Source organism: Neofelis nebulosa, chromosome 4 (genome assembly GCF_028018385.1).
Source record: "Neofelis nebulosa isolate mNeoNeb1 chromosome 4, mNeoNeb1.pri, whole genome shotgun sequence".
NCBI lineage: Eukaryota > Metazoa > Chordata > Mammalia > Carnivora > Felidae > Neofelis > Neofelis nebulosa.
The window spans coordinates 14,863,409-14,889,423 of NC_080785.1; the positions used below are offsets into that span (position 1 = coordinate 14,863,409).

The 26,015-nt window shown below is 48.5% G+C and overlaps 1 protein-coding gene and 1 long non-coding RNA gene across 3 annotated transcripts in view; one reads left to right on the forward strand and one right to left on the reverse strand.

The window, feature by feature from the left end:
• The window catches only part of TBXAS1 (thromboxane A synthase 1), a 156,036-nt gene that overhangs the window by 11,435 nt on the left and 118,586 nt on the right, over positions 1-26,015 (reverse strand). The gene's annotated exons all lie outside the window — the stretch shown is intronic.
• Positions 1-26,015, forward strand: part of LOC131508904 (uncharacterized) — a 161,947-nt gene that overhangs the window by 6,428 nt on the left and 129,504 nt on the right. The window contains exon 3 of one of the 2 annotated variants that reach the window (XR_009260208.1): positions 18,838-18,945. This is a non-coding gene — a long non-coding RNA (uncharacterized LOC131508904). Of the gene's footprint in view, positions 1-18,837; positions 19,062-26,015 lie in introns of those variants that run through there. The other variant, XR_009260207.1, reaches the window with a different exon arrangement.

Here is a 26,015-nt window from a genome sequence, read left to right on the forward strand (position 1 = left end):
CACTAGCCCAGTGGGTGGTGAATCAGTACCCTTACAGCATTTTCTCATTTATGGTCTAAGTTGGCAACGGACAAATTCTGTTATCTGCAACCAAAGGAGACTTATCAACATATGCAGAAAATGTAAAAAACAAACAAAAAAACCCCAAAACCAAACCAAACAAATGAACAAAACACCAAACCAAACAAAACAAAAAACTAAAACCCCACAAAAAATGGTGGTACTGTGCACCAGAATATAGAACCATATTACAAAAAGAAAAAGAAACCAGATGTGGAAGCAACGTCCCTAACGGTAGATGGAATTGGTTCCCCAAACAAAATTTATGGTTTAGAAGCTGTCAGCATTTGTCAAAGAAAGAAAACTTTTAAAGGTAGGCTAAGGGAATTTGATGTGATCAAGTCACAGTCTTCATTATTCTTTCTCTGGATGAGCTTTTTACTGTGCTTCCAAGCTTTTGGCTCAAGATACACATGTAAACATCATCTTGGTCCCGCGGTTCTCCGCATGATGGAACGTTAGAAGCAGTGGGCCGACTTTTACTATATAAGGATGCTTGGGCCCTGCCCAGCCAGGGACTCAACTGTTGGTTTGAAGTGGGGCCTGGGCCCCAGTTCTTTCCAACCCCCGCTGTGGTTGTAATGTGTTGGGGGCTGAGACCACTCACTGCATTAGTCCTTCTGCTATCTACCCCCGCGATCCTTTCTGTGGGAGGAGTGGGCAGATGGGATGGAGGGAGGTTCACGCCTGCACATTTTAATCAAACCCAGGTAAGGTAATGAGGTTCAAATCCCTGTCCCACTGACAGACCAGTCTGCCCATCTGGACCTTTGCCTCACAGTAGTTCTTTCAGGAAAATCAGGAATAAAGGGGTCCTACATACCAGCAGAGGGCAGCAAGTGTATGGCAAATGGGGACTCCCTTGCGAGGCTGGGCCCCTACTCAGAATCACAAATTAAACTCCCAAAAGACTTAGGAATCATGAATCCGAATTTTTCATCATAGAGATGAGAAACAGGAGACCCAGAGAGGAAAACTACGAGGCTAAACTCACAGCTAGAACTTGGAGTAGAAAACTTACGTCCTTATTCATTCAGCAATCTCTCGATGCACACCTACTGTCAGGTGCTCAGGATCCAGAAACGATCAAGTCTCTGCTCTTTGGGGAAGCCGACTTCTAAGCAAATCATTATACTGGATGTGGAATGTGCTGTAGGATGGACTTAGGAGGAACGGGAAACAGTTTGGTTTGAGAGTTCATTCATCCACTTATTCATTCGACACTGCTGAGCAGATGTGTGCTATTGGCCAGCCACTGTGCTAGGCACAGGGCATATAACTTTGACACACACTGACCCTTCCCACCCTCTTGGACATTATAGTCCGTCCTAGAATGCAAACCAATGGTGAGGGTTTCAGAGCCGTGAGCACAAGGCTCTGTGGAAGAACAGAAGGACACACATCCCAGGCATTTGGAATCAGGGAAGCTAACAGGAGAAAATGAAGCCTAAGCCAAGGTCTTTATGATGGATAAAAAAGCCAGCGAAAAGTGGGTGGGCTTGTTTGGGTGTGGGTTCGGACAAACCAATCTAAAAAAAAAAAATCCGTGAGTCCATCACAGGACCTTAAACCATGACTGGATATTTGATATACTTATGAAATTATGGTTTATTTGCTGTTGTTTTAATTTGAGAGATGGTGGGGAGGGGAAGAGAGAGAGAATCTTAAGCAGGCTTCACACTCAGCTCAGCATGGAGCTCAATATGGGGCTCCATCCCATGACCCTGGCTGGGATCATGACCTGAGCCAAAATCACAAGTTGGATGCTCAACCAGCTGAGCCACCCAGGCTCACCAGTTCATTTGTTTTTAATGTGATAATGGTATGGTTGTCCTGTTTTAGAAAAGAGTCCTTTTATTTTAGAGGTGTAGAATGAAATATTTACAGATGACGTAAGACTTCTGAGACTTTTATTTTAAAAAAAACCCAAAAAGTGGAATTGGGGGAAGGTGGGGAAACACATGAAACCAAAATGACCATAGTTGACCTCTTGTTGAGGCTGGGTGATGCGTACATAGTCCCCTCAAGTATTCTAATTTGTATAAAGTTTTCCTTCAAAAAAAAAAAAAAAGTTAAAATACTGAATAGAAATTGAAATAACAATACTGCGGCATAGCCTTTTAGATGCGTTACAGAATTAAAAATGGCTCTGTCAGGCTGGCCAAGTGGGAGAGGTGTGGTTTGGAGCCGGATCTTGTAGGACACTTAGCAGTTTTCTGGGCACAGGAGGCAGAAAACCGTCCCACGCGGGGCAGCCTTTGGGCTGAGTCAGAAGTGTGGTGGGCGTGGTCGGTGGTGGAGCACTGTCAAGAAATGAACCAGAAATGGTACTTGTGCTCTATGGGTGCTACGTATTTGTCTTTGGCATCTAGAAAAAAAAAAATTACCCAATAAAAAAATGTTGGGAGGGGGTGGTGTAGAATTCACTTGAAGTGAGAAAGAGAGGGTAGCTTAGTCAAGAGAATGCTTTCCCTTAGAAGCAAAGGCTGGCCAGCTCACCCCAAGTGTTTACAATAGCAGCAGCATCCTCGAAGGCAGGAGGCCGGGAGCTTGGAGCTGAGGTTTCTGGCCCAGCCCATCCCATCCCTTGCTGTTGCCCTTGGGTGCTTGGACCCTCTGTGCTGCTCAGGGCTGAGGAGCACCTGGTTGGCCTGGAATGTCGGGAGAACTGAGGGGCATCTGAGCAGAACATCCTCTCATTTTGAACCAAGAAGCACTTTAAGCGTCTTGTGTTTCCAAAAGATAAAGATAAAAAGCCATCCCCCAGGGTTCTTCCTGACTTCGGTTATGCAGGCCATATTACTCAGAATTAGAATCAACCTGTCCTGCCTCCCACCCAGCGAGACTGCTACTGCAGCCTCGCTCCCCGACCTTGGCCATGCCTCGGGGTAGTTACTAGGTCCAGCTGGGGTTTCCGTCCCTGGATCCGTCCCTGGATCCTGTCCTGGATCCGTCGCCCAGCAGCTGTGGCCTTGGGGCAAGTGCCAAGGGCAACATCAGCAGGTCACCTGGTCTGTAAATTGGGGTCATGCCTAGCTCACAGGGCAGGGAGGAGGAGACTGTGAAGGTGAAAGATCTCTGCATCTTTGGTAATGTACCAAAGGAACAGGTAATTCTTCTGTTCGAACGTATCTGGAGGCAGGGAACTCATTTCATCACGAGGCCGTCTGTTGCATGAATTAAATGACTCTATCAGGATGTGTTAAGGAAGAAAGTGATTTTAAAATCCCATGGAACTTATTTCAGCTGGGATTTATTTCATAAAATAAGCCACTGTGCTCTTACAAGTTTGAAAAGAAAAAGAAATGTTAAATCTTAATATTTGATTTTGGGGAACATTGATTAAATAGTAAATATTTAATTACTAAGTATTGGGAAAAATAGAGATTTAAAAATAAACTGAATCTTTGCCTTGTGGTTTACATTCTCAGTCCAGAGTTCCTTGATTTTCCAGAAGGTTTTTTCATCTGTATGTTGATTTTCAGTGGGCAGTAACTTCTAATTTTACTTCAGGGTTCTTGGTCTCTTAGTCTTTTACTCTTAGAGCTTAGATCTGTAAACCAATATTTAAATGCAAGGGATAAACCTGATGGTTAAGGGAACGTTATGGAAAATTTGTGGATAAATCCTTTTAAATAGGAAATAATACTGCCCTCTCACCTTGCTACATTCAGATTTTTGTGTGCCATTTTCTTCGAGAGCTAGACACACATACACGTGCACATACACGCACCCACACGTGGACACATGCACGTCCTGCCCCCACGTCACTCACACCTACACTTACACCACACACACGGTGTGTGCAGATAGAATGAGAAAAAGCAAATAAAAATGTCACTGCTTTCAAAAAGATTTTTCCTGGAGAGCCAGAGACCTCATAGAAAAATTAACGTTTTCTTATTTTGTGAAAGGAAATGGAAGTGGGGGCGGCTTCAATTTTGTCCTTCCCGAGGACTAACAAGGGCAGCATCGGATGGCACTAGTGAGTGCCCACGCATATGTCACCGGACGTGGTGTTATATAAAGTGGGCTAAATTCTGCCAGCCTTTGCCCTCTAGAAGCAGGGAGCTCGAAATCCCTTAAGACTGGACATGCTAGCATGGGGACAGCCAGGGGCTGTACAGCCATATGAAGAATAAAGATTTCCATTCACTCTCATTCCCTGGGGAACGTACGATAATAGTATGAAACCAAACTGCAGAAAATGTAGCAACCTTCGCTTTGCCCTTTTGACCACCAGCCCAGGAGAAAAGCCCCTTCCCCCTGCGCCCGGTCCCCAAGATGCAGGCGAGGCCTGAGTGGGGATCTGGGCTCCTCACTGACCAGTTCTCTAAACAGAGGCTCCGACTTCTTGGCTTTGAGATTCCATAGATGGGCCCACGTGAGCTGTTCCAGGCTTGGGGCAAGAAGCAATGGGGGATGGAGGGATAGGGTGGGCTATGAGGTGGGCGGGGGATCTTTCTATCAACATCACTGCTTTGCCTAGCCAGTGCCCAGAAAGTCCTACATGCTAACTTAAAGAATTTGGCAGATTTAGATGCAGACATGCATCCTTGCCTTAGAAAAGGTAATTAGGAGAGTGTGTATAGTATCTATTTACATCCACTTGAAAAGGAAAGAGAACCCATCTCACATAAACCCCTGGATTATTCCAGGTGCTCCTGTACTCTGAGGCCAGGCCATTAAGGGATTAGGTGACAAGATTGTAATGAAAGAACACAAACCCGCCTGTGTGTGCGCTCACACACACACACACACACACACACACACACACACACACACACACAGTGCCAGCCCTTACCACCGAAGGCCCTGGGTTGAGCCTTATCAATATCCCTGACTTTCCATAAGAATTCCTGTCTTCGAGAGATCTAAGATAATAATAGCACTCCACCCCCCTGCAGTATTTTACTGGGTACAGTAGGATTTTTACATCAGTTCTGTCATTTGGTCCTCACAACTGCACTGTGGGGTAGGTAGGGCAGTTTTTGCTGCCTATTTTATAGGTGAAAAAAAAAAAAAAAACACAGAGATTCAGAGAGGTTAGTGGCTTAACTAAGGTCACACAGCTAGTAAATAGCAGAGTCAGAACTAAATCCAGATCTTCAAATTCTAAGACTTGTCCATCATGCTGTACTGCATAGACCTCCCTCCCTCTCCCCTCCTCCCATCCTCCCCCCTTTCCCTTCCTCCCTCCCTCTCTTCCTTTCCTATTTTTAAAATATTTTATTTATTTATTTATTTATTTATTTATTTACTACTAATTTATTGTCAGGTTAGCTAACATACAGTGTATACAGTGTAGTCTTGGCTTCGGGAGTAAATTCCCATGATTCATTGCTTACATACAACACCCAGCGCTCAGCCCAACAAGCACCCTCCTCAATGCCTATCACCCATTTTCCCCTCTTCCTTTCCTTTTGTACATTTTATGGAGGAATCACATGCATACGGAAAAAATATAGCACAACCTAAAGCACAGAGCTCGGTGAATTTTCACAGGGTGAGCGTACCCGTGTAACCATGTCTGGTCAAGCCCCCAGATATTGCCAGCACTCTGAGGCGCCCCCGTGACCCTGTCCAATCACAGCCCCCTCAAGGGCAACTGCCATCCTGACTTGTAACACGAGCGATTACTTTTGCCTTTTAAAAAATCTGTGTATAAACAGAATATGCTGTCTGTGGGGTTTTGCCCAGGCCTGCCTGTGTGTGTGCGGGGCCAGGTCTTGGAGACTCAGCCACGGTGTGGTGTGGAGCCGAAGTGTGTCCGCTCGAGTGATTGGGTGGTGCTCCCGCAGCAACTCATTCTTTCCACCGTGAGTGGACGTTTGAGTCATCCCAGTTTGGGGCCATTATGAATAAAGCTGAACATTCTTGTATATATATATATATATATATATATATATATATATATATATATATATATATATATTTTAAGTTTATTTGGAGAGAGAGAGAGGGTGTGCAAGCAGGGGAGGGGCAGCGAGAGAGGGAGGGAGAGAGAGAGTCCCAAGCAGACTCTGTGCCATCAGCGCAGAGTCCGATGCGGGGCTCAGAGCCACGAACCGTGAGATCAAGAAATCAAGAGTCGGATGCTTAACCAACTGAGCCACGCAGGCGCCCCTTGTATATGTTTTTTTGGTGGACATACGTACACATTCCTGTTGGCTCTGTACTTAGGAGTGGCTTTGCTGGGTCATAAGGGAATTGGTTGTACCTCAAACTTTAAGTGAATCAGTTGGAAAATAGGTCATTGACATACATTCCAGTTCCTTCTATTTAATCTCACTATGGGTTTGACCCTCTTCCCTCTGCCACCAGATTCCAACTCGCTGAAACGCAACCACTATCTCTATTCCAGAAAAGGGTTGAGAGGAAAAAGTAGTGTATTATTTGGGAGCAGAGTTATTTATCCCTCTAGTGGGCGTGTAGGGAAAAGGAGAGGTAGAGACAAATAAGACACATCTCTAATCACCTGATTTTAAAGAACTGTCCCAGTTATCAGACATAAGGACTCATAAGCATAAAACACACTCCCAAATCAACTAGATTCGAGTCTTTGGATTATCTGTTGTTATGTAACGTTTAGGATTCTGTTCTCTCCATTAACAGCCAAGTGGTATATGATGTTTAAAGAGATAAGCCCCTAAGTAAGTGACGGTTAAATCACCCAGCTCACTTTCTCTGCACCAGGGAGAGAGTGTTTTGCATTTAATTTGCAGACCGATGCTTTTTGTTCACTCTGTCCCCACATAGATAGTATGTCTAGGACATGGGTGTGACATGCCTTTAGCAGAGTGTGGGGGCAGGGGGAGAGAGGAGACAAGACACAGTCCTATACATTCAACTCATTATGTACTTGGGAAACTGTTGACTTGTTCCTTCAGAGATTTATTATTATGGTAATAGGGAGCCACTGAAGGTTTGATGAGTAGAAGTGACGCACTGAAAATGACTATAACTCTGACAGATGATGTAGAGGAGGACGGTAGGAAGAGCTGGTCAACAAGACAACAAGGAGACTATTGCAATAGCCTGGGCAAAAGTGAGGGTCTCTGATGACAGAGCAGTGGTCAGAGTGGGCAGGGGGTTGAAAGAGAAGCAGTGCAAGCGGTGATTCCCCATCTTGGCTGCTCCCCACCGAGCCCGGAGCCGTACCCCTAAATGTTCAGGTTTAGTTGGTCTGGACTGGTGTGCAGGAATTAGTAGTGTTCTAAACAGTCCCTGGAAAACTCTCATGTGCAGCTGATACAGAGTCATCGTAAGGAAGGAAGACTAGTCCAGGGAGGTGAGTCTTCGGATGTAAGGGGGCAGGGAGTGAAGTGATGAAAGCGATCCCGAGGTTTCATTCCTGGGGGCACCGAAAGATGGACGGAGGACCAGTCTGGGTGGGCTGCCTCCTCCAGGAGAGCTCAGCTCTGGCAGGCTTGTGTTGGGGACGATGGTGTCCCGCTCAGCTGCACAGAGGGGGATGAGTCCCCGGGATGGGGGCTGGAAGAAAAGCAGGGCACCAAGGACTGAACTGTAGGGCTTCCCAGGGAAAGGAGGCTGAGGGGCTGGAAAGGAAGAGACTCTGGATAGTCTCGGGTCTCCTGGACACAGCCATGGGGATAAAGGACAAGGAATGGCCTTTGCATCAGTCAACTGAATGAGGGAGGGGTGGGCCAGCATCAGGGTTAACAGATGAGCGGGTGGAGAGGGGATGGAGCGACGGGGAGTGAGCTGGGGCTGGCATGCCACTTCCAGGGGCACACTCCAAGAATTCGGGGGACCTGAGCAAACCAAGGGGGAGAAATGAGAGCATTGCCACACGACTGAGCAGCAGACATGTGACAAAGGAAAAGTACGTGCTGCTCCTCTCATTAGTGGGGCAGACCCAGGATGATGGTATAAGGCGTGGGGAGAACAGTTTTGATGCAATATAGGGAAGGATTTTCAGATGACTAGAACTTCATGAAATAGACAAGCCCCATGCACACTGGAGATTTTCAAAAGCTGTCACTGAGCATCTGAAGAGGTTGCTGGAGGATATTCATGGATCCCTCATTGAAAGCAGGTAGACATGTGTGACCTCATGGTAACTTCCACATCTAGGATGGTCTGAAGTGTCATGACTACCCGCCCCCCCCCCCCAAAATGGCACCGCATCTACCCAGGGACAGCCTGTGACACTAGCAGATCCTGGGTCACCTGCTGGCTGAAGAAATGTCACGTGAAGGTGGAGAGTGATGAACTTGCCCTATTTACCCCCCACCTCCACCCCCAGCACCGCACCCCCCCCCCCCCCCCCAGCCCTCATTCCTGTGTGTGTGTTGATAATTCAGTCTAAAAGTCAGAGCCCAGGTCAGGTGCTGTTTGGGGAAATGGTAAACACAGATAAGAGCTTTAAGCACTGGAATTTATTTTTTATCCACTCTGCCTAAAAGCAACTGCATGTTAAATTTAGAAGGCTGGCTTCCAGACCCCTCCCCACCCTCCTGTTTCCTGCCTCCTCTTTACCGCCCATGCTCACAGCGCGGTCTTGCTGACCATAGAATAGGAAATGTGTTTGGAAAGCCCAGGAGTCTTTAGAGGCTGCCTGCCTGGATGTTTCTAGAAATGTATCATCTCTGGGCCTGGGAGAGAGGGCCATTTCCTCTGATAGCTGGCTCTGCCCACCATCCCAGCAGCAACCGTCTCTACCCAAATATTTACCCACACGTCCTCTAGGCAGGGCTGCGGTACATCGGCCTCACACTGTCGGTAGGTGAGATGCTCCCCAGGGAAGTAGCCGCATTTTCAGCAAGACCCCTTACAATTTATTTACAAAGGTCTCCCTCACGCCTGGGAATCTATAATTGAACAGCTCTCTTTTCTATGTAGGTTAAATCCCTTTGCAACCAACTCCAAGAACCTGTAGAAATCCTTTTGTTGGCCTGGAATTCTGTTGTATTGAATATTGTTGGAAATAAATGAGCCATTGTCTGGACTGAGAATTTTCTGGTTAGATAGAGATCTCCACTGTGATGCGATTTATTGTGGCAGGATTTTTTTTTTCCAGCTCATTTTAAATTCCCTATTGCCTGCTCAGTCCATTTTCCCATCTCAGGATATAAGTGGGGAGGGCTAGGCTGAAGCTAAAAAAAAAAAAAGGAAAGAAAAAAAGAAAAAAGTCTCCTTTGCCCAAGAATGCTGTCCAGAGGCCTAAATGGAGTCTGGGACCAGATTTTAGCGAGGAAAGAGTAGTACATCTACTCACTGGCTTAGGAGAAAGGAGTCATAGGAACTGGCAGCCGGCACATGAGTAGGAGATTAGTTACAGGATGATAAAGAGCCTCAGAGCCTCAGAAGGTCCATGAGTTCAACCCCCTGGGGCCCCACTGCACAGATGAGGACCCACAGCTCAGAGAGGTGGGGTGGCTTGTCTCTGCCTGTGCTCACACAGGCTCATTTACTGCTCTTAAAAAAAAATTCCACTAACCCAGCTAAGCTTTAAAATATATTCAGCCCTACTTATGAGTACGTTTTTGAAGTTAAAATAAAAAAAAAAAAAAGTAAGGAGCAATTCACTGTTTTTCTCTTTTATAATCAACTCTTGAGATTTTGCATTTCACGGTTGACAGACAGAATTGTAAGTGGAAAAGCAGAGATGTGGAATTCAACAGATCTGACTGCAGGACAGTGGGCAAGTTATCAAGCCTCACCAAGATTCAGTTTGCTCATCTGTGAAATGGGGACAAATCACATTTCAAAGGGTGGTAGTGAGGATTCCTCAGAGAGTGCCAATTGGGATTTTCTTAAGAAGCTCTGTTTGCAATTCTGCTTTGGGGCATGAGGTGAGGAGTGCATGTATCAGATTTGCTTGTTTCTAGAAGTGCTGGTCAGGGACCCGGTGAGTCCACGGTAGCCTCAGGCGTGGGGTCTTCCCAGGAGGGATGGAAACGACTGTGCCAGTGAGAATTAAGAATTCACTGGGGCTTGGGGCACCTGGGTGGCTCAGTTGGTTAAGTGTCTGACTCTTGGTTTCGGCTCTGGTCACGATCTCAAGGTCTGTGAGTTCAAGCCCCACATCAGGCTCTGTGCCGACAGTGTGGAGCCTGCTTGGGATTCTGTCTCTCCCTCTCTCTCTGCCCCTCCTCTGCTCGCTCTCTCTCTCTCAAAAATAAATAAATAAACTTTAAAAAACATTAAAAAAAAAAAAAGAATTCAGTGGGGCTGCCTTGGAGGAGACGCTGGTGAGAGGCCCTCACTCCTGTAATCAGAAGAGGGAGGAAGATGCTAGAAGATAAGCCCTGGAAGACATCGCAGAGGCTCCTGGAGACCTGCCTCAACTCTTCCCTAAACAAAGAGCCTTGCAGAACGCCTCCTGTCACCTTGGAAGATTCTGCTTTGCCCCAGAGGAGGTGGACATTCCCAGAGTTTGGGTGGCTTGCCCGGGGCCCCATGGCCAGACATTGGGAGAGCTGGCCTTTAGTCAGAGCCTGTCTCCAGGGCTGCCTCGTACCCTCCATGATGGCTGTCTTGTCACCTCTGTCACCAGACACGATTTTAGCCCTTGCCGATTTTCTGCAGCTGGTGGCTTTTCGTGAAAAGGATTCCTTGTCAAGAGTGGCCTCTGCAGTGGCAAGGCTAAGTAAACATGGGCCCCGAGTAACAGCTAACATGAGCTGCCCTGACAGTGGTGGGACCAAGGACACCAAAAAGCATCCCTCCCTCCCCTTGCTGCTGGAGGACTGGGTTTGAATACATGAGGATGAGGTTTTGGGGGGAAAACCTTTTTTTTTTTTTTTTTGTAATTAAATTTGGGGGTGGGAGGAGACTCGCTAAATCAGACAGCATGTTCCTCAGAGGCTTGATAGCAATTTCTGTTCAGAGGAGCTGAGACGCTGAATTCCTACCTCAGCCTCTGGTCTGTTGGGTCAGGGCTGGAGCCTCAGGGGAAGGGGGGCTGCTGAGGTCCAGAGGGAAGGCTGGGCCAGCCGACCTGCGGGTGGGCTCCCCCGGGCGTCTCTGGAATGGCCTGGCAGATGCTTCCTTCATACCACGTTACAGGAGGTGGAGGGCTCACCTCCCTGGCTTGGGCATCCGGAGAGATGATGGTCACTCCCTGCCATCCTTCTCATGCCCAAGTGTGGGGAGAGAGGGTCCCAGGGAGACTCCTATCTCTCATGGAATGGAGGAGGGTCTCATGGAATGAGAGGCTGAGTGCTCCCAGCCCAGGCTCCCCATTCATCCCCCCATCTGCTGAGCAAGCTGGGCCTGTGGGCCCCCGAGGCAGCCAGCGAAGGCTTCAGTTAGGGGCATCGCTCTCGAGCAAGCAGCTGCTTCTGCGGACAGAGCTGCCAGAGCATGAGCCCTCGGGGACATCAGCCTGGTCCCCACTTGGGGAACTTTTGTTACCCGTTTTTGTTGTCATTGTTACTGTTTATCTGATACTGGGCTGTTCTCTAATGTAGGACGGAACCCCAAAAAAGGTGACTGTGGCCACGTGAGGGGACATTACTGCTCCCTCCCTTCCCCTCTGTGAAAAAAGATTCTGTTTATGTTTTCCTATCTTTACGCTTTTATTTGATGTATTTATTTATTTTAAAGATCTTTCCAATAAGAATTTCATCTGTCCTCCAAGGGTCCCCTTAGCAACCAACCTCTGGGGCTCCCCTGATGTTTGCAGACCACCTGGTCCAGACCACTGTTGTACCGGGAGTGTGTCCCCCACGCCTGCTGTGTGCCCCTGGGTGGGTGGGGGCCCTGGGGGGGGGAGGAGCCCTGTGGACCCCCGCTGAGGCTCACAGGGAGGGAAACACAGAATGGGGACATGGAGGGGGCCCTGTGGGGGCCACCCAGTCTGCTCAGGGCAGGGATTGGGGGGCATCGGAAACACTTCCCGGAGAAGGGGAGGCTTATGCCGAAGCAATTTTCAAAAAGCATTTGTGCTCTTTCACACAGAAACAATAAAAGCACTTAAACAAGGTTTTGGAGCAGAATTGAACCGAGTTCCTTCACAGGCGCATCGTTTATTGCCGTTTTATTGGAGTGCGTGCTCTCTGCAGTTTATGCCTCTCTGCTTCACGCCAACCACGTGGCAGCCCATGTATCGTGGAGGTGGCACGTGTTAATTACGGCAATTTGTTTTCACCGTGGATCTTAAGGAATCGTTTGTCTCTTTTGTCTTCTGCGTCTGCTGTTCCCTATCAGGGCCAGGTGTGGGGTGCCTGTCCCCCGCGTTGCAATGAGGCTTCTTCAAGGAACTTGACCTTCAGGTGGGAGCAGACTGGGGTCTCTGAGGTGCCATAGGTGACAGTGTCACATCAGGAGGCCCCGGGCAGGGGCCGGTGGGCCGAGGGATTTTTGCAGGACGGTAGCTCCAGGCAGCCTGGGGTCAAGTCCACGGCCATGGGCCAGGGAGGGTTGGAGGTGTGGACCTGGAGGGAAGCTGGGTACTTGGGGACAGAGAAGTGGCCTTAAGGAGGTGGGCGTGGCTGAGCTGGGCCAGGCCCATTTGCCAGGCCATGTTTCCTGCCCATCATGGGGTGACAGCAGATGGCCTCCAGGAACTCAAAGGGCAAGGGCCTTGCTGCTCTACAGGGTCCTGGACAGGAGGCCCAGGAGTCAGGACCAGAGGTGGTGGGGTGACCGCCCAGCAGACATAAGGAGGCTGGGCTCCCTAGAGGACATGCGGCTCACATCCTGCCACACAAGGCACAGATCGGAGAAGTTAGCTCTCTTTCCTGCCCGTAGTGCTGGCCCCACAGTATGGCTGTGACAGAGGAGTGGGGTGCTGGACCAAGGACACCCCATTGCCCCTCAGCTGCCACCTTTGTGATGACCTCCATGTCTCCCCTCCGGGCCAAGCCTCTGAGTGAGGGGCCTGGAAGCCAGCTCCAGGTGACGTTGGGACAAGGGTGGGGACAGGAGAAAGAAAGCCTGGCCTGGGGCAGGGCTGGAGTGGGAGCAGAGAGCGGAACCAACAGTGTTTTTATAAGAAGGGAATGCTCGCAGCTACACTGAGTATTCGTTGACCAAGTCCTGGAGGACAGGCACAGGGCGAGTTTCGCGTGTATCATTTTATTGAGTTTCTGTTTTACAGATGAGAAAACCGAGGCTCAGAAGGGTTTGTGCACAAGGTCAGCAGACAGAGAGAGGGTGCAGCCTGGCAGAAATAATGCTGTGTGAGTGAGAACCCCTGTCTGCCCTCCGAAGGCTGACAGGGCCAAGCCAAGGAAAGCAAGGAAGGAGGACTTTTTTCTCTTCCCGGTTCGAGAAGGACGCACAAGGGTGTGCTCATGCTCTGCTCCATGACCACGGCAGAGGGGCGGCCTGGGGACGATTGGAGGCTTCATAAGATAGCACGTAAACTGAGGCAGGAGCACATACTTGGGCTGGAGGGACGGGAGCGTTCGGGAAGAGGGAGCCCCTGCGGTGGCTGGGGGAGGACAGGACTCTGTGAGTCCAGAGTGTCCGTGAACCCCGGCCAGGCAGGTGGGGAGTGTGCAGTGGCTTCTCCCAGCTGAAGTGCGAAAAGCCCTTGCAGAAACCTCTTGGGTCCTCCTGGGTGCCTGGCAGAGTGGCTGGGCTGGGGAGGGCCCTCGTCCCAGATGGGCAGCGATGTGGGGCGGCTCCTTGGGAAAGGAGAGGGAGCCTCAGGGAATTCTACAGTGCTTGCTTTTGATGTGGTAGCTGTGGAGAGTTTCTGCCTTGTCCTGTTCCTTAGCCTTGGACCTGTAACCCCCATGAGCACCTGGGGAGCTCACTGGCCCGTGAGGAGGCCCCTGCTCTGTGCGATAGTGTCCTGTCAAACTGGGGTGGGGGGGGGGGCTGGGCTCAGGGCTCCTAGCTCAGGTTGCCTACCCCTCTTCTCTCTCTGACCCTAGCTGGCTCCAAGCTTCTTCACAAAGAGCAGTTGCTCCAAGACTGTCCCTGGGTCAGTGTGCGGCCACCCCTGAGGGTCCTGGCCAGACCGATACATATATTTGCAGTTTCCTGAAGATCGCACAATTCCCAGCTGTTCTTGATTTTTTCCTAAGGGAAGGGCACAAGGAAACGGTCTTAAATGGCAGCAGGAGGAGGGCCCCTGTGGGATCTTCTCAAGGTTCATTAACCCCACAATGAGTCACCACCTTCCAAAGAAACCGTTCTGATGTCTTGCTCCCTTTGGCCCAGACCGTAGGATGCTGTGATCTTTCCCCAGTAATCTAAGAAAAGAGTCTTTCCCAAAAGCTCAGACTAATGGTAGGTAGGGTTGGATTTCTGGTAGGGGAGTTGAATTTTGTAAAACTGCAAATCTGTCTGATGAGAAAACACCATTTGTTGTGACAGAGCCCTTAACCCCCTGAGCTCAGGGAGGTCCCGTGAGGTCTTCTAGGCCAAGGCAAGGCTGGCCTGGGCAGTCTGCTCTGGTTTTTGGGACTCCCCAGATCACTTAGCTTGCTGGTGTGGTGTTTTCTGAGACATGCGAGAGACAGAGTGCAAGCAGTGGAGGGGCAGACAGAGGGAGACACAGAATCCGAAGCGGGGTCCAGGCTCTGAGCTGTCAGCCCAGAGCCCGACGCGGGGCTTGAACTCACGAACCGTGAGATCATGACTTGAGCCGAAGTCGGACGCTTAACCATCTGAGCCACCCAGGCGCCCACTGGTGTGGTGTTTTTTAAATGTTTATTTACTTATTTTAGAGAGAGCGCGCGAGCACAATGGGGGAGGGGTAGAGAGAGGGGGGGACAGAGGATCTGAAGCGGGTTCTGCACTGTCAGCACAGAGCCCGATGTAGGGCTCGAACCCACGAACCGTGAGATTGTGACCTGAGCCGAAGTTGGACGCTTAACCGATTGAGCCAGCCAGGCGCCCCACCAATGTGGTTTTTTTAAGGTAAATTAAAAATAGGGCAACAGTCATATGCATTTAGAGCAAAAACGTCTGGAATTCACTTGGGAAAGCTCTTCGTGTTCCTGTGCGTTACCTTTCTTTCTGATGAGTGCTCTTAGTGGAAGTATGTTGTAATCAAAATTGTGCTTTCTGTAGCTGTTTTAGGCTCAGAGGCCCTGAAAACTGATTTATGAGGAGTGAAGCTAGGAAACACAGGGTGAGACTTCACACGTATGTAGCCAAGGAAGGAGGCCTCTGTCCTGAACATTCCCATAAGAGTACCGGCCAGTCGAGCTGGAAACAGTACAGTACAGTCGAACGGAAAAGCCGCATGCGGCCTCTGTACCCGGTCGTCAGACTGTCGGTCAGTCTTGGCCAGAGTATGTTTCCTCTGCCCCAACCCATTTCGGCCTCACTTGGGGTGTGAGAACTTGAAACTCCAGTCCCTGTTGAGGAATGGAAGTGAGACTCCCGTTCTGGGGTCCCCCTGGCCTCTGGGCTCTGCCGTGGAAAGAGCAGGGAAGAGCAGTTTCCTCTTGCGTTTTGATTCATGCTGGTTCTCAAGTTCAGCTGCACCCTGGAGTCACCTGTAACACCCCACAGGAAATGGGGCCTGAGGGTTGAGTCTCAGCTGTATCTTTAAGTTCCCAGGGCATTGCTTAAGCCCATGGCTTACAGAACGTTATATAAAGTCTAGCTCTGTGCAGACAGCCTGGGGAATTCTTTCAGGGTCTTCCCCCTCTTTCCACATCAAGCTTCCACCTTGGGAGCCAGTATTGTGCCTTGGGTAGAAGCCCACAGGAGTCACATCGCCCACATCTGAATTTGTGTCTCACTGCTTCTCGGCTGTGTGACTGTGGTCAGCTTCACTGTCAGCCTCAGTTTCTCACCCAGTAAGATGGAGATAATACAAATACACCTCGCGTAGTCGGCAAAAAGCCTGTTTGCAGACGGCACTTACCAATGCCTGGCACACAGTAAGCGCTTGGTGAGTGCTCACTGCTGCTCCAGCTGAGGAGCTGAGGAGTCCTGTGTGCCCCTCCCCCCATCCACATCCATCCTGGTGTCTTGAGCCCTAGGTTCCTCCCCTCTGGCCGGCCTGTTTAGATTGACTACTCTCTTCCGGCAGGTCTGACCTTCTCTCTGACTTGGTTTCTCCCTGAAGATGCTCCTAGAATGCCCACTTGGCTTCTCACACCTCACCTGCAGACTAGGCCCCGCCACGACACCATGCTTGGAACAGGCTCTTGGGTGCCGCCCCAGTGCAGGATCTCTGTTCTCAGACCCCCAGTTGTCTGGCACATGACAGGAAAGGAGATGGGGTTGATGAGGTGAGGTGGGATCAGAGCCTGTAACAGATCCATTCCCTCGCTCCTTAGGGCCCCCAGGATTCCCATGGGCTTTGGGGCTACCGTAGTGAGTCCCTCTCTTTGGAGCCTCCAGTCGGGCCAGTGGGGGGAGAGAGACGAATCGCATACACATAAAACCACAACAGAGCTAAGTGTTTTGAAGAAAAGATTTGAAGGGGGTGAAGTATGAAGTTGTTTACCATGCTTTGGAACGCTTGAAGGGGTTAATTTTGGGGGGAAAATCAAAGGAAGTACCTTTTCTATCCAGTGTATTTTTTTTTAATTTTTAAAATGTTTTTATTTATTTTTGAGACAGAGAGAGACAGAACATGAGCAGGGGAGGGGCAGAGAGAGAGGGAGACACAGAATCTGAAACAGGCTCCAGGCTCTGAGCTGTCAGTACAGAGCCTGACGCGGGGCTCGAACTCACGGACCGTGAGATCGTGACCTGAGCCGAAGTCGGAAGCTCAACCGACTGAGCCACCCAGGCACCCCTCTATCCAGTGTATTTGAAACTTGTAGGACTTACTACTCTGCAGAGTTGCAATAATTGAGATATATTTTGACAAATTCAGGGAAGGTGACTGGAGAACGGGTTATCAATGGCCGCCCCCCGTCCCCGTCACTGGAAACAACCATCATGGAAGCAGCTACTGTGCTCTCCTCTGCACCATCTGCTCGCACCCTGGGTCAGCCTGCTACTCCGGCTGTGTCACCCTCTAGAGGGACACAGGCTGGAGGGAGACTAGGGTGGGCAAGGGACTTGAAAGTGTGCCACATGGAGAAACTTTGCAGAAGCCTGAGGGGTTTCTTTTTTTTTTTTTTTTAATTTTTTTTTTCAACGTTTATTTTTGGGACAGAGAGAGACAGAGCATGAACGGGGGAGGGACAGAGAGAGAGGGAGACACAGAATCGGAAACAGGCTCCAGGCTCTGAGCCATCAGCCCAGAGCCTGACGCGGGTCTCGAACTCACGGACCGTGAGATCGTGACCTGGCTGAAGTCGGACGCTTAACCGACTGCGCCACCCAGGCGCCCCTGAGGGGTTTCTTTTAAAGGGTCATTTACATGGGCCCAGAGTTTGAAGCTATAGGTGGAAACTATAGGGAAATGGATTTGTGGATTAATGGTCTGGTCCAGCTGTTTGAAACATGGAAGAGGTGAGCCCTTCATTCCTGGAGTGACCAGTGGATGATGGGTCCCGAGCAGGTGCCCGGGAGAGGGCATTCGGGATCAACCAGCAATGTCTGAAATCCTTCCAAGTCCTCGGGTCTTGGTAATTCTACCGTTGTTTTGTTGGTCTCTGGCAGAAAATAGTGTTCTGGGGAAATAGGATGTGAAAAGAGGAACTCTGTTGGAAGGGAAGGAGGGCAGGAAAAGTTCCAGGCTGAAAGGGAGGGGCAGCAAGGGACCCCAGAGGGGCAGTGAGGGATGCGGGAGTGGCAGCAGAGGGGCTGCTGGCCGAGGGGCACAGATGCACGTGCTGAGACCCTGGTGGATCAGAGGCACATGAAGGGACACGGGTCTCCTTAAGGCTTCTGAGATGACATCTGTACAATGGGAGTGACAGGAAGAATCGAAACAACAGCAAAATAGAAACAAATGCTTCTGGGGCATAGGCACAGGACTGCACGCTAGGTGCTTTACATGTGTCACCTCATCTAATCAGCCCCAACCGAATGGAGCCAATAGGTTTATTATCCCCTTTAACAGGAAACTGAGGTTTACGGTCATGTGGCTGGTTCAGGGTTTCAACCTGGCTTTGAGGCAGGGAATCCAGCCTGGAGCCTGTGTCTAAGCCATCCGCCCAGCTCCATTCAGGGTGGAGGAAGATAAACTGGGGAAAGGGAGCTGCAAATTGCTGTCTGTGAGTCTTGCTATGAGCGTCTTGCTTCGTGCATCCCCGAGGAAGGTGGGTTGTGGCTCCCTGTGCTCAGCCATGAGGAAGCCAAAGGCAAGATTATTCTGCGGGGTGGAGGGAGAGCGCCAAGTTAACTTCTCCGTGTAAACGGACTGACTGCTGAGCTAGCACCAGAAGGAGCTCTGCATTTGGATTCTGCAAGCCAGGATGTACTCTTTTAGGGCCACGATAGGAGACACGGGAAAGGTGCTCTGGGGACCACGCGTTGCTTTGGACTTTGTCATCACAGCTAGGAAAAAAGTACACGTGGAGTGGATGGTCACAGAGAAGATCTAGAGGATAGTAAACTGAATGATTGTAAGATTCCAGAAAGTCCCGAATGTGGTTTGAAAGTCTAGACTTAGTATGTGAGAAAATATACAGCCTCCATGGATATCTCTTGGATTGATGTCTTTTTTTTTCCTGCCAGTGTTTTCCTGCCGGAAGTGTTCCTGCCAGATGTTTGCGGACATCTCGGCTCAGCACACTTCCGTGTGCTGATGGCAGAGCATCGGAGTTAGAGCAAAAAGACTTGAGCTCTTCAAGTCGGTGTTTGCTGTGTGACCCTGAGAAACACACTTAGCCTCTCTGAACCTATGTTTTCTCAACTCCGAAAGGGACTATTAGAGGGAACAAATGGTAACAAGTAATAGTTACTATCCTTATGTTTTTCTTGCATCTCTGGCAGTGCCTGTCTCCAGGGGAGAGTACATGGAAGTGTAAAGATCTCCTGAGGCACCAAAATAGTGAGACAAGGTTGGGCGCAGAGGGGAAGTAAGATGCTGCGGATCAAAGGGTAGGCGCCAAGATGAATTAGTTTGAATGTTTTTAGAAGTCAAGTGGATGTCATAAGCAATGATATAATCACTTTAGATCAGCAATGATATAAATCTTGGGAATTTTAGAAGAATCTGAAGTGGGGCGCCTGGGTGGCTCAGTCGGTTAAGCGTCCGACTTCGGCTCAGGTCATGATCTCGCGGTCCATGAGTTCGAGCCCCGCGTCGGGCTCTGGGCTGACGGCTCGGAGCCTGGAGCCTGCTTCCGATTCTGTGTCTCCCTTTCTCTCTGACCGTCCCCCGTTCATGCTCTGTCTCTCTCTGTCTCAAAAATAAATAAACATTAAAAAAATAAAAATAAAAAAAAAAAAAAAAAGAAGAATCTGAAGTAATAACAAAGTGGTTTAGGAATAGTGTAATTAGGTAAAATAAAACAAAAAAGTGGATCCTAGAATGTGTGTTATAAGTTGGAGATAGGGAAAATGGACACTAAAAAGTATGGTAGAATGAAACCAGAAACACAGGCTTGGGAGCTGAGAGACCTAAATTTCATTCCTAGTTTAGCCACAAATTAGTGAAATGGACTAGGAAAGTCTCTTAACTGATCTGACACATTTCCTCATTTGTAGAGTGGATTAAAAAAAAAAAAAAAGCTCCTTATTCACTTTCCTGAGTTATAACCCTCTAACCCAGTGTTTTTCAGAATGTGGGCTATGAACCTTTAGGGAATTGTGAATTCAATTTAGGGGATTAAGAGCAGCATTTTAAAAAAGGAAATAGAATGGAATAGAACATAGAGTATATCACACCTAGAAGACTACATATTGTTTCATAAAACATTTGTTTAATTACATGGGTATGTCTGTACTCGGTTGACTTATAAATATATTTCTTATGATGTGTTGTGGTCGACAAGTATGAAAACCATCGCTCTAACACTCCCAGGGCTGCCCCAGGAAAACTCAGGTATGTTGCCTAGCTTAGTTTCTCCCTTTGCATTTGTACCTCTGTGATCTGATCCCTCTGACTCTGCGTAGCGATCCCAAGAGCCCTACCATAGGCAATACCTGCTCCCCGCACTGTGACCATAGAGCCAGTAGGGGATAGGGTATTTATGAAGTCAGAATAGAGTTGCCAGATGTATCAAATAAAAATAGAAGGCTTCAGCAAACTGTGAATTTCAGCTATGCAATGAATCATTTTTTAGTATAACCATGTCCCAAATATTGCACGAGACATACTTACACTACAAAATGATTCTGTGTTTATCAGAAATTAATTTTTTTTAATGTTTGTCTGTTTTTGAGAGGGAGGGACACGGCATGAGCAGGGAAGGGGCAGAGAGAGAGCAGAAGACACAGAATTCAAGGTTCTGAGCTGTCAGCACAGAGCCCAATGCGGGGCTTGAACCCATGAACTGTGAGATCATGACGTGAGCTGAAATCAGACACTCAACCGACTGAGCTACCCAGGCGCACCCCTTTTTTGTAAATTTTTTTTCCAGAAATACCTACATTTAACTAGCCACCTGTGTTTTATCTGGCAATCCTAAGTAAGTAATAAATAAAGAGCAAACAGGAGGGAAGGTTTCCAAAGATTACGACTTTTAAGTGCCCAAACTACAAAACTTTGTGCTTTAATATGATCATAAATTAACAGCTGTATTATATTATGCAAATTTATGTTAAGTTATTCACTATCTGTCATCACGCTCCAATAAAAATTGTATATATGACATTTAGAAAAAAATGGTATCTTCTGATAAGAGTTTTGTGCTGCATTTTGGTGGTGCTGGTTGCCTTTGGCTTGCCTGAATGCTGCAGCCACAGACAAGCGGAGTCTTTGTGAGTGGACTCACTGAATTACTTATGGTCTGTCTACATCCATGAGAACAACCCCGGTGAGTGACCAGGGGCCGCTTTCCCTCCATTTTCATTCTTTCCCGAAGGAATGCAGGTTGGCAGGGAAATAACAGGAGAGAACCCCCCCTGCCCACCCCTGTCTTTCATCTAGAAGTTGGCAGTTTCCCACCAGTAAACACTGTGCAGCATGAAGGTTAGCCTGGCTGGACAAGCAGGAAGGGAGATTATTTGGTTTTTAATCTCTGTGCCCTCACATTTCTTGGTGATTAAACCCAAAGGGAAGAAAGCAATTTCTGCTGTTCCCTGTCTGTAGCGAAGCTATAGAAATGCCCACCAGTTGACTAATTTAACATTCAGAGTGTAATAGATAATGTCTTATATTCAGACTGATTTGCTTAAGTTTTTCACTGATGACTGTCACCCACTTGGAGGCTACTGGTATGCCACCAGTATTTTTTTTTTTAGCTTTTATAATTTTTTTTTTTTTTAATTGTGGAATACTGTCTGTGGAAGAAATGCCGGTGTCTGTTCTGGAAGGGTGGGAGGGGTAATGTCTTGACGTCTTGCTAAGGGCACATTACATCCCCAGAGCCGAAGCTTAGAGGACAGGGAGCAGATGGCCTTGAGGAATCTTTGAAGAATGCCAGGCTGGGCTTAGACGACAGGCTGTTGGCAGCAGGAATTACCGGGAGGAAGGCAGGTGAGGCCTGTACAGTGAAGAAGAGACTCTTTGTTCATCCAGAAGAGAAAACACAGAGTCTTTCGTGCTGGGGGCTGTATGGCACTCGCTCTCTGACCACAGCTGCAGACTTTCCCTGCTCCAAAGACACAACGTAGGGTCAAGGGCACACAGGCTAAGCTCGGAGTCAGGCACAGGTGACAGGCATAGGCCTGGAGTCAGGAAACCACACCAAAACCTCGTGATCTCAGGTGGTCTCCCAAAGCCCCCTGCCTCAGTTTCCTCACCTGTAGAATAAAGGGATTTGATTGAATGGTCTCTAAGTTTCTTTCAACTTTAGCTTTCATTCATTCACTTATTCATTCATTCACCTAAGCACTGAGCACCTATCATGTGCCCGGATGTGACAACAGACAGGTGTAGTCACAGGGCCAACAGCCGAGCTTGTCTAGGGGTCAGCAAGCAGAAGCATGTCACCCTGCCTAAGGACACAGGGAAGGAGGGAGAGCAGGGGGAGGAGGGGATATGAAATTATTTTTCTTCTAAGGTTGCTGACTTCAGACTTTCTGAAAATGGCTAAGGAAGACAAATCCCTAGGGGAAAGTTTGTTGCTTTCTTGGTCACTGGCTTTCCCAGCTGAGAAGGCAGAAGTCTCTAATGATTCGACTTGGACAACTAGGAGGTGCTCCTTTCTGGAAATGACTATCCAAGATGGAGCACTGGCAGGGATGGATTAAACTGATGGACCAGACTTCACCTAACTCACACGGAAGTGAATGAACTAATCAGAAAAAAATGTGTGTTGCAGCTCCAAACGCGTTCAAGTTTGATAGAGGAAATCAGGGTTGGAGGCATAGGCGGTATTTTCATCCCTTCCTCCAGTTGTAGGAAAGAAAATCAAGTGTGGAAATTTAATGGGATAGTGTTTAGATGCCAGCAATGGACAGGATTTGTTTTGCTGGATTGTGGCCTGTCTCACCAGAAATCTCACAGAGCCTGAGAAGGGTATTTGTCAGGATACCCACAGACCTTATTAAGTGGGCTTTAAGTTAAATTTTGAGGGTCAGGGAGAAAAATGCTACTAGATACAATGATAAATGACAGGTTTGACATCTGAATTATTCCCAAGGAAGAAACTGTCTGTTGAAACCCAAGAAACACAATGACTAGAGGGATTCTGATGTGGATTTTATGTAGAAGAAAAATTTTTCTTACGTGGAAATATTGATAGAATTTCCTTTTAAGACACCCAAGGGCAGATGAGGAGAATGTAAATTTTTCAAATGTTAAGTAAAAAGAAACTATATACTTCTTGGCTTAGGTTTTTTTTCTTTCTTTCTTTTGCCGTAGATTTTTATGTTGTTTGATCTGTTTATTGGTTGTTGAAGTAAATTAATTAATTTTTTATGGTTGAGACTGACACATCTTGATTTATTAGGGTTTCTTAGTTCCTCAAAGCCAAAGATCTAAGTAGCAAATGCCATTTATCCTGGCAGAAGACAAGGAGGGGACCACCCAGGAGAGGAGGGAAAATGACTCTGGGAACTTTCTGACACCCTGAGAGAGCCCTGGCTATCACAGTGCTAACGTAAGGGTCATAAATGTGTCCGAACGTGTGGTTTTAGACAGCCATCTGCTCTCATAGAACAATCTACTACAGACCTAGTGGTCAGTCCCAAGACAGCATCAAGGAACTGTGAGCTAGTGGATCTGAGTTCACATCTAGGCTCTGTTTGCACCTTGAGCCCTTCACTTAATCTCTGAGTTTCAATTTCCTAATCTTTAAGGAAATATTTTCTGCACTTAAAAATAGCGAACTGGTTGTTAGAATTGTTTGGCCCAGGGTCGGGCACAGAACACGTGTTCAATGAATAGCCGTTCTTCTTCTTATTCCCATCATAATTATTATCAATATTGTTTGATATTGAATACTTGATCCCAAAGGATCACTCCTTGATAAAAACAAATTGGAAATGGGATATTTCTGTAGCAGAACTTTAACACAGCTGAGGTAAATAGGAGAGAGTTACTACCGGCCGCAGGTTAGAGACTGAGTTAAGGAAGAGAGACCATGCCCCCTGAAATCGTACAAAGTGACTCAGTGAATCACGCCCAGAAACAAAACCGCCAGATGGTACGTGTGTCGCAGAACTTGAGACACTTCCGTTCAGTGTTTCTAGGTGATTTCTAATTGACATAATCATCTTGCTTCATAGGGCCCATTTCTTTACAGAGTTAGGTCGGATTTATTTCATGCATAAAATCATCGTGAATAATTACGGTGGTCCATAAATGTTTACTGTTAGGACGACGATGATGATGATGATGGTGGTGACCACATCATTAGTGTGTTTCAGGTCTACAAATCACTGATTTGCAGCCAGGCTGGCGAATCATTAAATGAGCTTTTCGGAGAAAGGTGAAAGGATGAGAGAGAGAGAGAGAGAGAGGGAGGGAGGGAGGGACACGCTCTGAGCGGCCACAAACACATTCCCTTCATTCTGAGATGACACGTGGCCTGAGGGAGCTCCCTAGGCCTCCGTTGTCTTGTCCATAAGATGGAGCGACAGCCCCTCCTGCTCCTGCGGGGGGCAGGGGGGTGGGAGGGCGCAGGCCAGATGGCCTCTGGTTTGGGGTCCTCCAGGTCTAAGGGTCGTAATCTAAGAGGTGCTTTCGCAGAGGCTGGTCTGCTGAGTGTTCAGAGCAGTCACCTCGCGGGCATGGCAGGCAGAGTCTCTGCTGCTTGGCTCTCTGGGTGGGCTGGATCTGCCCCACAACACAGTGGCAGAAGCCCCACTATTTCCAGGTGACCAAATGAGTGACTTCTACAAAAGTAAAAAGCAACTCCAGTAATCATGCTGATTATTTGTAAAGTTAGTCGTGTCCTTAATTATCCAACCCAAGGTCACTGTTTAACTTTGCAGATACACCTCAGGGGAATATGGCACCAGTTCTTCAGCCTGGGGTGTACCGTAGAATCGCTTGGAGACTTTTCAAGAAGCATGATGCCCCGCCTTGCTGCGGGCCAGCTACATCAGAATCACTGGGGGTGGCTCCCAAATATCTGTGGTTTCTAGTAAGTTCTCAAGGACGGGGACTACCCCTGGCTGCTCTTGGGCCTTAATTTGCATGTGGCCCTCAATCCCAGTGGCCGAGTGGATAGGAGAAGGAAGTGCTGGGAGGTCTCTAGTTGCCTGGACTCAGATTCTGCCTAGAGGTGGGCTGGGGTCTGCCCTCTATCCCCAGGCCTTGGTCCACTTGAATCAGAGACTCAGGGGATTTGGGGAGCACTCTGTAGGCCTTAGCGGGGAGCAGCTGCGTATCAGGGAGGAGTCGGGCAGGAGGAGCATCCTTGTGAGACAGAGGGCAGGCAGCACCTTCATGGTCTCAGGACGAGGAAGGTGGCATTCAGCAGCAGTTAACGGCTGGCGCCAGCCGGGAGAGCATCTAGTCTGGTGTCCAGTGGAGAGCCAGCGAGAGGCGGGACAGAGCTCGCTTTCTACAGTGCCGTGGTAATGGCAGAAGAGGGCCAGGTCGGTAATCGGCTGCCGGACAAATGTCTCAGATGCACATTTCACGCTCTTGAGCAAAGAACACAATGAAAGGCAACTGATGGGAAATTCCAGGGACGTGGGACCCAAAGGGAAAGCCTGGGATGGCTGGAGGACTGTGTACAATACATGAGACAAGACCAGTGTCACAAAAAAAATGAGAAAAGCACCAAGAGTGGCGTGTGGTGGGAGAAAGCAGCCCTGGGATATGATGTTTGTGTCAGGAATATTCCTGCTGCGTGGGGTAGGCACCCAGGGGGGCAGGTCAATGAAGAAGCTGCCTCGTACTCTTCATCTTGTGCTGTGTGGGCCACAGAGAAAGAGAACTGATATATTCAGAGAACGGGCCTTGAAAAAGTTCCAGAGTGATGGGGGAAAAGCCACCACAAAGCCAAGACCTTCTAGGAAAACTTATCCGCAGAGCAGAGAGCCAGGATGACAGGTCACGATGGTGCAGATGATGGTGACGGATGATGGTGTGTGCCCCCATCTGCTTGGACAATTGGCATTTTTCTCAATGCCGTGAGAGTGTGGGACAGACACAGCTACCAGCTCCCCCCCCCAGGGGCAGCCCAGAAGCCCCCCTTTATAGAAACGCTGGAGCCATCACTGACCCACGCCATCAGGCAGGACACCATGGCATGGAGGAGCAGCTTCAGAATCATTGAACGTGAGAGACAATGCTGAAAAGAATGGAGACTGCATGGTGGGGAGGTGTGAGTTCTAATCCAAGTTAGGCCCCGATCCTGGTTTATGACCCTTGACAGATTATCTTCTCGATGCTTCTGTGATGGTTAGCCTTTCATGCGGACTTGGGTAGGCCACAGAACGCAGCTATTTAATCAAACACTGACCTCGGTGTGGCTGTGAAGATATTCTATAGATGTGGTTGACATGTACAATCAGTTGACTTTAAAGGAGATTACCTTTGATAATTTGGATGAACCTCATCCAATCAGTGAAAGGCCTTGAGAGCAAAAACTGAGGTTTCCTGAAGA